The sequence below is a fragment of the Sorghum bicolor genome, chromosome 7 (assembly GCF_000003195.3).
Source record: "Sorghum bicolor cultivar BTx623 chromosome 7, Sorghum_bicolor_NCBIv3, whole genome shotgun sequence".
NCBI classification, from domain to species: Eukaryota; Viridiplantae; Streptophyta; class Magnoliopsida; order Poales; family Poaceae; genus Sorghum; species Sorghum bicolor.
This window is the reverse complement of record NC_012876.2, coordinates 50,319,312-50,330,028: the sequence shown is the minus strand read 5'-3', so window position 1 is coordinate 50,330,028 and position 10,717 is coordinate 50,319,312.

Here is a 10,717-nt window from a genome sequence, read left to right as displayed (position 1 = left end):
CGAACTACCCCACGATCTGGCATATAGGGTACAATCGCAGATAAATACGGTATAGGCACCACGCCTACACAATACTTATCATTTACCCACTGTACACATGGATAAATGTTATACATTCCTAAACATGTATATAATTCTAATATAACTAAGCCAAGCATATAAAATGATAAACTAAGAACAATATAATTGTGAATATAAACAAGTAGAGCAAAGTCATAATCAATATATTGAAGTAGAACAAAGTCATATTCATAATATTAAAGAACAAAGATGAACAATTGAAGAACAATAGAGAATTATCAAGAATCCTCCTGACAGATCCGGAAACCAATCGAAGATTGACTCCTTCTAGTTCTAATCCTATGTAGCTATGCTAAACTAGAGATCTAATTGATGTGGTGGCTCTAGGGCTTGATCAGAGGCTTCTTCTCCCAAGATGAAAAATGAATTACGGGTCTGAGGTCCTCTCCTCCAGGGGCCAGAGGGTCTGCTTATATAGTCCTTCCAAGTAAATGTGGGCCGTCGGATCAAACCGACATTAATCGCACGGTTTTCCTTGATCCTTTAGGTCGGTGGAGCATGATCCGCGAAGTTGGCTCTTATTGGCCCCGAGGCCAGGGCGGGCGCCCAAGGGGGGAGGGCGGGCGCCCTGCCCCCGAGCCCGTCCGGTCTCCCGTTCGTTCCCGTGGCTTCTGGACTCTTCTAGATGTAGGATAATTGCGCGGCACGTTAATATCTCTATGTAAACCCGACGTGTGGGCCTTTCTTCCGTATTTCCTGATAACCCCCTGCAGAAATAGACAAACACCAAAACTCGTCGAATTTTGTCAGATAAAACCCTAAGTCTGGGTGTCGGTTGCATTTGGATCCTTTTCTTTGTTTATTTGATAATTAAATTTGATACTTAAGGACCGTCAACACATAACAACTAGAATTGTTGGATAGGTGGCTTGCAAACACCCCATTAAAGCTAGAGCAAAAAGCTTTGCTTTATTATTTACTAACCTCTTGCTTTAGTGAGTTTGTAGATTTTTAAATAGGCTATTCACTCCCTCTCTAGCCATATTAGGACCTTTCAACTGTGCAATGAACGTTAAAAGATGACTTATGACTATATGAGATCTTGTATGTACATGATCACCTGGGATGACAGTGCAACCATGAGGGCTATGATGGCTCTAGCTTTAGCTCAGTATGAAGACCTTTTCTAGCTTGTTAGATGTTACCGGTAAGGGTGCTAGAGGGGCTTGCCGACACGGGTATAGTGCGAGCCTCTGTCCTTATGTGTATAGGCTATGCGTCATTGTACCATTTGGAAGGGGAGCTCTACATCTCCTCAACAATTGGAAACATTGCAACCCTAACTTGTTAGACTAACTTTTGAAAGACTTCATAGTGATCGCTGCCAACCTCCCTAGGAAGGGGGCTAAGAGACTTGCAACCTTGGGCTAAAGGGTAAATCATGACTCATGGGTAAAGATGTACAACCTCTGTAGACTATTAAAAACTGGTATACTAGCCATGCTCATGGTCAAGAGCGGCCTTGGGAATTTTTACATTAAGATGATGACGCTTGTTATGTTATTATGATCATTTACTTATTGTTTATGTTTAGTACTAATTATGCTTACATTTGATCATGTGGTTATGGAATTTACTATGCTACCTTGACATTTGCTATCTAAATATGAACATGCTCTATACATATAAAAGTTAAATGCAGTTAAACCAGTGTCAGCTAATTAAGCCTTATGAACCCCTAGTTATACTTATTGAGTACGATATATGCTCACTCTTGCTATTTCACAACACCTCAGGTTATGCAAATGATAATGACTGGAGTGAGGATTACTGTTATGAGTACTAGGTTTGGAGTCAACTAGTCAATAGTTGTCCCTGTGTGGTGCTTCCGTCGAGAGCTTCTTTAGTACAATTATCTTTATTGTATAAGATATGTGCTTATTATTGTTCCACTATGTAATAACCATTGTGATGATACTATTTGAGATTTGTCTACTTATGTGTGCGACTGTTTCTGGGGCACACATGAGTCTTTTATGTATCCTATTTAGTTCTTGGAAATTTGGGTGTGACTTCAGACCACCCTTGTTCACATCAAGTGGTATGCCATTGCCGCCTCCTTGCATGAGTTGACAAAGAAAGGTGTGGTGTTCCATTGGGGTAAGGCATAAGAGAGGTCCTTTAATACTTAGAAGGACAAGCTTACACACGTGTCAATGTTGCAACTTCCAAACTTTGGTAAGACTTTTGAGCTAGAATGTGATGCTAGTGGAGTTGGCATTGGAGGTGTGTTGATACAAGATGGTAAGCCTGTTGCATACTTTAGCAAAAAATTGCATGGCCATGTTCTTAATTACTCTACATATGATAAGCAATTGTAAGCACTTGTACGTTCTTTAGAGATGTGGCATCATTATTTGTGGCCTAAGGAATTTATTATACATTCTGATCATGAATCGCTTAAGTATCTTTATTCTCAAAACAATCTGAATCAAAGACATGCTAAGTCAGTTGAATTCATTGAATCTTTTCCTTATGTTATCAAACACAAGAAAGGAAAGGATAATATAATTGTCGATGCTTTATCTAGATGATATACTATGTTGTCCCAACTTGATTGTAGAATTTTTGGCTTCAATCAGTAAAAGAACAATATGTGCTTGATCCTTATTTTGCAAATGTGTTGCTAAATTGTAAAGAAGATCGCACATGGAACAAGCTTGTGCTAAATAATAGATTTGTGTTTAGAGCTAACTGTTTATGCATTCTAGTTGGTTTCGTTCGTCTGTTGTTATTGCAGGAAGCGCACAGAGGAGGAATGATGGGCCATTTTGGCGCTAAGAAGACGGTGGATATTTTGGCCACACACTTCTTTTGGCCACAGACGAGGAGAGATGTTGAGCGGTTTGTGGCATGCTGCACCACATGTCAAAAAACTAAGTCTCGTCTGGATCTACATGGTTTGTATATGCCTCTTCCTATTCCTTCTATTCCTTGGGCAGATATTTCAGTGGACTTTGTTTTGGGATTGTCTAGACTAAGAGGGGGAGGGATAGCATTTTTGTTGTTATGGATCAATTCTCTAAGATGACACATTTTATACCATGTTATAAAAGTGATGATGCCATTTATATTGCTGACCTCTTTTTCCAAGAGATTGTTCGCTTGCATGGTATGCCTTCTGCTATTATTTCAGATGATGATGCAAAATTCTTGAGTCACTTTTGGCATACTCTATAGAACAAGTTGGGTATAAAACTGTTGTTTTCAACAACTTATCATCCACAAACTGATGGACAAACAGAGGTAGTGAACCACACTTTAGGCACCATGTTAAGAGCTGTTTTGAAGAAAAATTTGAAGATGTGGGAAGAATGTTTGCCTCATGTGGAGTTTGCTTACAATCGGGCAACACATTCTACCACCAAGGTAAGTCCTTTTTAGGTAGTGTATGGCTTTAACCCGTGTGCTCCAATTGATCTTTTGCCTTTACCTACCACTAAAAGAACCACATAGTGATGCTAGTGCACGTGCTGAATTTATTCATAAGTTGCATGAAACCACTAAAGAAAATATTGAAAACATGAATGAAAAGTATAGAATCGCTGGTAGTGAAGGTAGAAAAGAAATTAAACTTGAACCGGGTGATTTAGTATGGTTACATTTGAGAAAATATAGGTTTCTAGAGCTATGTAAGTTAAAATTAATACCAAGAGCTGTTGGTCCTTATAAAGTTATTGAGAAAACAAATGATAATACATATAAACTTGAGTTGCCACCACATTCTGGGGTTAGTCCTTCTTTCAACATTTCAGATTTGAACCCATTATGGGAGAAGAAGATAACCTTGAGTCGAGGACGACTCCAATTCAAGAGAGGGAGGATAATAAGGACATCACTCCTTTGGATGCACAAGATGATCCTCCACTAGACACTCAAGGTCTAATCACAAGAGCTCGCACACGACGTTTAAATTTATAGGTGAGCTCGTTCCTAAGCAAGTCTTTTTATGATTTTGATAATAGATTGCTACCTAATGATTATACTGTACTTAGAAATCATAGAGAGGACCAAGGAATACATAAGGGATGGCTTGGAGGCATGGAGGACCAGTAAGGGCACCCAAGTCATGGAGGAGGCACAAACCGAGTCGATTTCGAGCTTGTTTCGGAGTCTAGAACTAGCGAGGAGTAAAACGAACACCCAGGACGCATCCGGACTCCATTTTCAATGATCCACCCATAGTTGGAAAGATAATTTCATAAGGTACCAATGGAGGTGGTTCGAGGTTCAAATTTCTTCTGAGTCATCGGGAAACGTTGAAGCAAGTCAGCGTCTAGAATCTGTTTTGCTGTTGTGTCACCGTTTTTGGTCCGTTGGGCCATGTATCATTGTTGAGCCCATTAGGGGGGCACGTCTAGGAGTGGCAACGACCCTTAGACCTCTATATCCAGCCACCACCACTCTTATTAGGTTTTGGGTTTTGCTTAGATTAATCTGTCAAGAACAGTTTCACCATTTCTTCGGTTTATGAGACCCCAACTCATGAGATTAATCATTCATCCGCAAATTGGTTGCATTCTTCCTTGTTCTTACTTATGTTCTTCGATTCATAGGCAAAAGACTTAGCCTTCTTGGTGAGGTCAATCGTGCAACGCTAGTTGATAACCAGAGGAGATATGGTGCTGCGATTGCAGGGTTTCAGATCTTGTTGTTTGAAAGCCGGATCGATTTGTGACTCATTTCCACCAAATCGAGAGTTACCACAACCTTTCAGAAGATCAGGCCACCCTTGTTCATATCAAGGTTTTTGTCTACTCCTCCTGAATGGATAGGCTTTGGACCATTGCAATCAACCATGGACTCAATCCATAGCTAGTGGTTTGGATACGTTGTGATGACTCCCATGGCACTAGGTTGGTTTCCATGGGTGCAAAAAATTGAAAGATAGGAATGGAATTTATGTTATCCATACGGATATAAAAAGGAAAGATAAAAAATTATAAGGTAAGGAATAAAAAGGAAAAGATAAAAGTATAGGTACAAGGTAAAGCAAGACTTAAGGTTAACACAGCCGACGTCTTTCTCCCCGGCAACGGTGCTAGAAATGCTTATTGATATTGGTTATGCACATAAAAGAATCTAATAGAAATAATCTGCAAGCGCATGGATATCGATGAGCACTTCACCTAAGAGTATCGTATTTGTTTTATCTGCAAGGAGAAAGCGTGCAATGACTAACAAGTCTTGGGTGGTAAAGATATAAGCGATTAGAGAAGACTACTATGATAGTCTGGTTCCAACCTATGGTAAGCTATGAAACTACTGGTCTAAGGGGACGCACAATTGGAAAAGAGACACCACAGAGGATGCTTAACCAGGGCTTAGGTCCTACCAAACCTTCTGATGGGAGGAGGCTCCGAAGGTAACAATGGGATTGTCACGTCCCATGCTCCAATCTGGCCAGACAGGGGATAGCTACAAGTATTTCTAGCCTAAGCACCATGCTTACGCTACGAACGTTTACTCTATTCCTTACTTGAAACAAATAAAGTAAACTCATGAACCAAAGAATAATAATAACAACGTACTTACTTAGTATTAGAAGTTGAATTACCGAAGAATCATAGAACCAAGCCTCGGGTTAGGAGACTTGACCCCGTAAGTACAGACTAGAGAGGAGACACCAACATGCCGAGCTTCCTCCAACTTCTACCTCCACTCTAACTCTCTCAATCTAGAAGAATAACTCTAATCTCACATAGACTACAAAGCTAAACTCTCTTATATGTGCCCTAGAGAAAGATCCATTCAAGGGACCCCTCTTAGGCGAATTCTCTCTGGAAAATATGAATTAGAGTTTGTGAACTCTTCGGTGTATGGTCCTTTTCTCTCTATGTAAACTGACATGTGGACCATCTTTGGTTATTTTTAGCTGACACCTTGCAGAAATAGATATTCACCAAAAATCGTGAAATTCTGTTAGTGAAACTCCTACTCTAGGGTGATAACTTTATTTATAGCATTCTTTTGTTTAAGTTGACGTTTAAAAACTGAAACTTAACTACCGTCAACAGTTACTCGAAAAGGGCATAAAATGGGCTTGCAGTTACCCATGGGTAGCACAGTGTTCGATCTGCAAGCTGCAAACACATAGTTGTATCTGATAAAGGATAAGTAAATAATTTTTCATAGATTACTCTAGGCATGATGTTGACGCCTGTGCCAAAGTCGCAAAGTGCTTTCGGGAAGTCCATGCTGCCAATGGAGATTGGGACGACTGGGTGTCCGGGATCTCCTTTCTTGATTGGCAGAGATTCATCATACCACCCTCCTGCGGGGTTGCTCCAATAGGCACTTGCATCAAATATGTATACAAGATTTGCAAATTCTAGTCCTTCCGGTTGTGATGGTATACCGGAGTTAGTGGTAGGAACAACAACAGCTAATTGATTTATCTGTGATTCTATCATTTTATTAAAGCTAATCTAGTTCTTAATGGTAGTTGAAAAATTATCCATCCTATTGTTTATAGTTTCTAGATTTTTATCATTGGATGCTAATTTCTTAGACAGGTTATCCATAAACTTACCTTGATTAGACACTAACTCTCTCAAAGGTGGTAAATTAGAATTGTTGTAAGAATTGTTACCTTGATAATTACCTGTATAGTTACCTGAGTAGTTAGGCCTTTGTTGTTGGTTCCAACCTTGATTTTGCTGAGAACGGTAGTAGTTGTTGTTGTTGTTGATGTAGTTCATATCCTCGTGCACCTCAGGGCAGCGGTTGCCTGAGTGTCTAGTTTCTCCACACTCTTCACAGGTCATGTGAGAGTCATATATGTGCTTGACTTCCTTTTTATCTTCAGCTTCATCGAGTCTCTTCATGAGCAGGCTTTTCTGCGCAGGCAGCATGTCTACCTCCTTGAGCTGGTGTATACCTCCACTCTTCTTGCGAGTTTGAGTTCTTTCTTCATTCCAACCTTGGTTGGATGCCATCTTCTCCACAAGAGTTGTGGCTTGCGGTATGATAAGTGATAGGAACACTCCTCCAGCAGCAGCATCCATGGTTTTACGAGTGTTGTTGCTGAGTCCATGATAAAAGGTCTGCATAAGTAGCCAATTCTCCATTCCATGATGGGGACATTCTAGGATGTAGTCTTGAAAGTGCTCCCATGCTTCTGGAACAAACTCGTCATGTTGTTGCTGAAAGCTTGAAATTTTCCCATGAAGAGCATTGGTCTTGTCCATGGGAAAGAAGTTTTCTAGAAAATTGGTGGAACAAAGTGCCCACGTAGTATTCTTCTCCTTACTTGTGTAGAACCACTACTTCGCTCTTCCCAAGAGTGAGAATAGGAAAAGGCAAAGTAGTATGGTGTTCTTGGGAATGTCCTTGATAGTAAATGTGCTACAAATCTTCAGAAAGTGTTGGAGATGAGCACTAGCGTCTTCGTGCGGCTTCCCACAGAACTGGCTTGCTTGCACCATGTTGATGAGCGTAGGCTTAAGCTCAAATGACTGATCAATGTCCGCAGTAGGTCCAGTACGGATATTGTCTGTAGTGGGAGCTGAGAACTCACGGATTGACTTTTCCACCATGGTTTCGAACTCTGATGTCAAGTCTCGAACAATGTTTGGATGATCTTCCTGATTGGATTGAGCTTTGAGCTGTGATGTTGATGATGATGGTTCTGTTACTCTCCTGAGCTTGGCTCTTATCCTTCTGATAAATGCTTCGGGATTTTCAATAAAGTTTTCTGGGAGATCAAACTTATTCATACATCACCTTGCATAAAATGATAAAAAATAGCAAAGTAACAGGGGTAAAACTGTATGAGTAGAGAATTGATGTTTTGCTTAATCACATTAGTGATGCAAATGATAACTCATTTATTCCTTTTGATAGCTAATGAACCTTCCCCGGCAACGACGCCAAAAATGCTTGTTGACACTTCTAACGTCGTTACCAAAAGTAGATTAACATATTGATAACGACACCAAAAATGGTAACCAACTCTCATGCCACTTAAGCCAAGTTGTCATCCCCAGCATGGCAGAGAGATGTAGTATTAAATATGCAAATGCTCCTCTAACAACTATATGAATGTGTATCTGCAAGCGCACAGATAATACCGATGTAGCATTTTAACTGGAAAGTATTCCAGGTATCGTTATTTATATTTTTACCACTGGGAAGGGAATGCTAAGGAATAAATGAGGAATATGAGTATCATTGCATGTGTAATGATAAGCTTCCATTCTATCTCTCTCAATACAGGGTAAGTGTCACATAAAATATAGATAATGAATGAATAGTGACAAAAGATAAATACACTCATCTGCATAAACAACCACATAAAATAATGTTAAGCACCTCAACAGATATTCTAGCAAGTCATTAGCATGGAATTAGGACAAACTACAAGAATATTTCCTAAGTCATTCTAACTATACAGTCTTATCATATTATGATTAGTGCAACTATACATAGTAATCATGGCTAGATAAAAGGTTCATTCATGTGTAGTGAGTATTACTAAGGAAGATGAAGAACAGAGTAATCACTTCCCCATACTAGTACTGCTCTGCCTGCCCTATAAATGGGAGGAGGACTACAGAGGAATCAACAGGACTGTCACTCCCGCGATCTACCTCACGTTCTGGAATATAGGGTACAGTCACAGATAAATACGGTATAGGCACCACGCCTATACAATATCTATCATTTACCCATGGTACCAATGGAGAAGCCATTATTGGATAAACTTTGTACGATCCTAAATATGGATAAAACTCAGATCTAACTAAGCCAAGTATATAAGCATAATAAACTAAGAACAATATAATTGAGAACATAAGCAAATAGAATAAAGTCATAATCAATATAGTAAAATATACCAAAGTCATATTCATAATAATGAAGAACAATGATGAACAATAAAGAACTAGAGTGAGAATTACCAAGAATCCTCTTGACAGATCCAGAAACCAATCGAAGATTGACTCCTTCTAGTTCTAATCCTATGTAGCTATGCTAAACTAGAAATCTAGTTGATGTGGTGGCTCTAGGGCTTGATCAGGGGCTTCTCCTCTTGAGATGAATATGAATAATGAATTGTTGGCTCTCTCCAGGGGGGCAGGGGCCTTGCTTATATAGTCTCCTCAAATGAACGTCGGCTGTCGGATCAAACCGACCTTAATTGTGTGGTTTAGATTGATTCTCAAGGTCGGTGGAGCAAGATCCACAAGGGAGAGCCTGATTAGCTAGGGGGCCAGGGCGACCGCCCTAGGGTTGGCGCCCCTCGGCTTCCCGCTTCTTCCCGCCTCTTCTAGAGTCTTCTAGATTGTAGAAAATTGCGCGGTTGGTTATTATCTCTATGTAATTATGACATGTGGGCCTTTCCTCCATATTTCCTGATAACCCCCTACAGAAACAGACTTTTACCAAAACTCATGGAATTCTATCAGTATAAACCCTAATCCTAGCTATTAGTTGCATATAGATCCTTTTCCATGATTAGTGAACGGTTAAAATTGATACTTAAGGACCGTCAACACTTGCCGACTCAGGTATAGTGCGGTCTCTGTCTCTATGTGTATAGGCTACGCATCATTGTGTCATTCGGAAGGGAGGCTCTACATCTGCTCGCCGATTGGAAACCTAGCGACCTTAACTTGTTAGATGAACTTAGGCTTCATAATGAACCCTGCCGACCTCCAAAGAAAGGGGGTTAACAGATTCGCGACCTTGGACAAGAGAGTAAATCATGACTCATGGATAAAGATGTACAACCTTTGTAGAGTATTTAATAAACTGGTATACTAGCCGTACTCATGGACACGAGGGGCCTTGGAGACATTTATATTAAGGATGATTATTCTTATTATGTTAATATGATCATTTAATGACCATTCATGCTTTGTATAAATTATGCTTACATTGATCATGTGGTTATAGGATTATATGTTACCTTGTTGTTGCTACTATTTGATAGATATGATACATACTTAAAAGCTAAATGCAATCAAACTAGTGTCAGCTATTTGAGCCTCGTGAACCCCTAGTTATACTTGTTGAGTACGAAATGTGTTCACTCTTGCTATTTCACAACACCTCAGGATGTGCAACAGAAGATGATTGGAATGAGTACTATCGTAATGAGTACTAAATTTGGAGTCAACCTGACAACGTGTGTCCCTGTGTGGTGCTACTATTGAGAGATTATCTATTAGCTACTACTATCATTGTTTAAGACTATGTGTTGAATATTCATTCGTTATGTAATAAACATTACGATGATACTATTTGAGATTTGTTAACTTATATATATACGACCATTTTTGGGATACACATGAGTCTTTTATACCTTTATTTCGTTCTTAAAAATTGGGTGTGTCAATTTTTCGTGAAAAGAACTTATATCTGAAGTTTGTTAAGTGGATTTAGCTAGATTTGGGTGTTGCACGTGGAGGCTAACCAGTGATCAATGAGTCTCTCCATTCTTTTCAAACACACTATAATAAAAAGATATCGTTTTGTTTGTCTCAAAATATTTCATGCCACTTCTTATTTTTCTACTAAACGTCTTAGATGTACTTTCATCCTTTCAAAATAAGTCACTATCTCATATTTCAAGAAGCCAAATAATTTTAACTTTAACTAAATATAAAAAAATAATATTTATGAAGTAAATTTA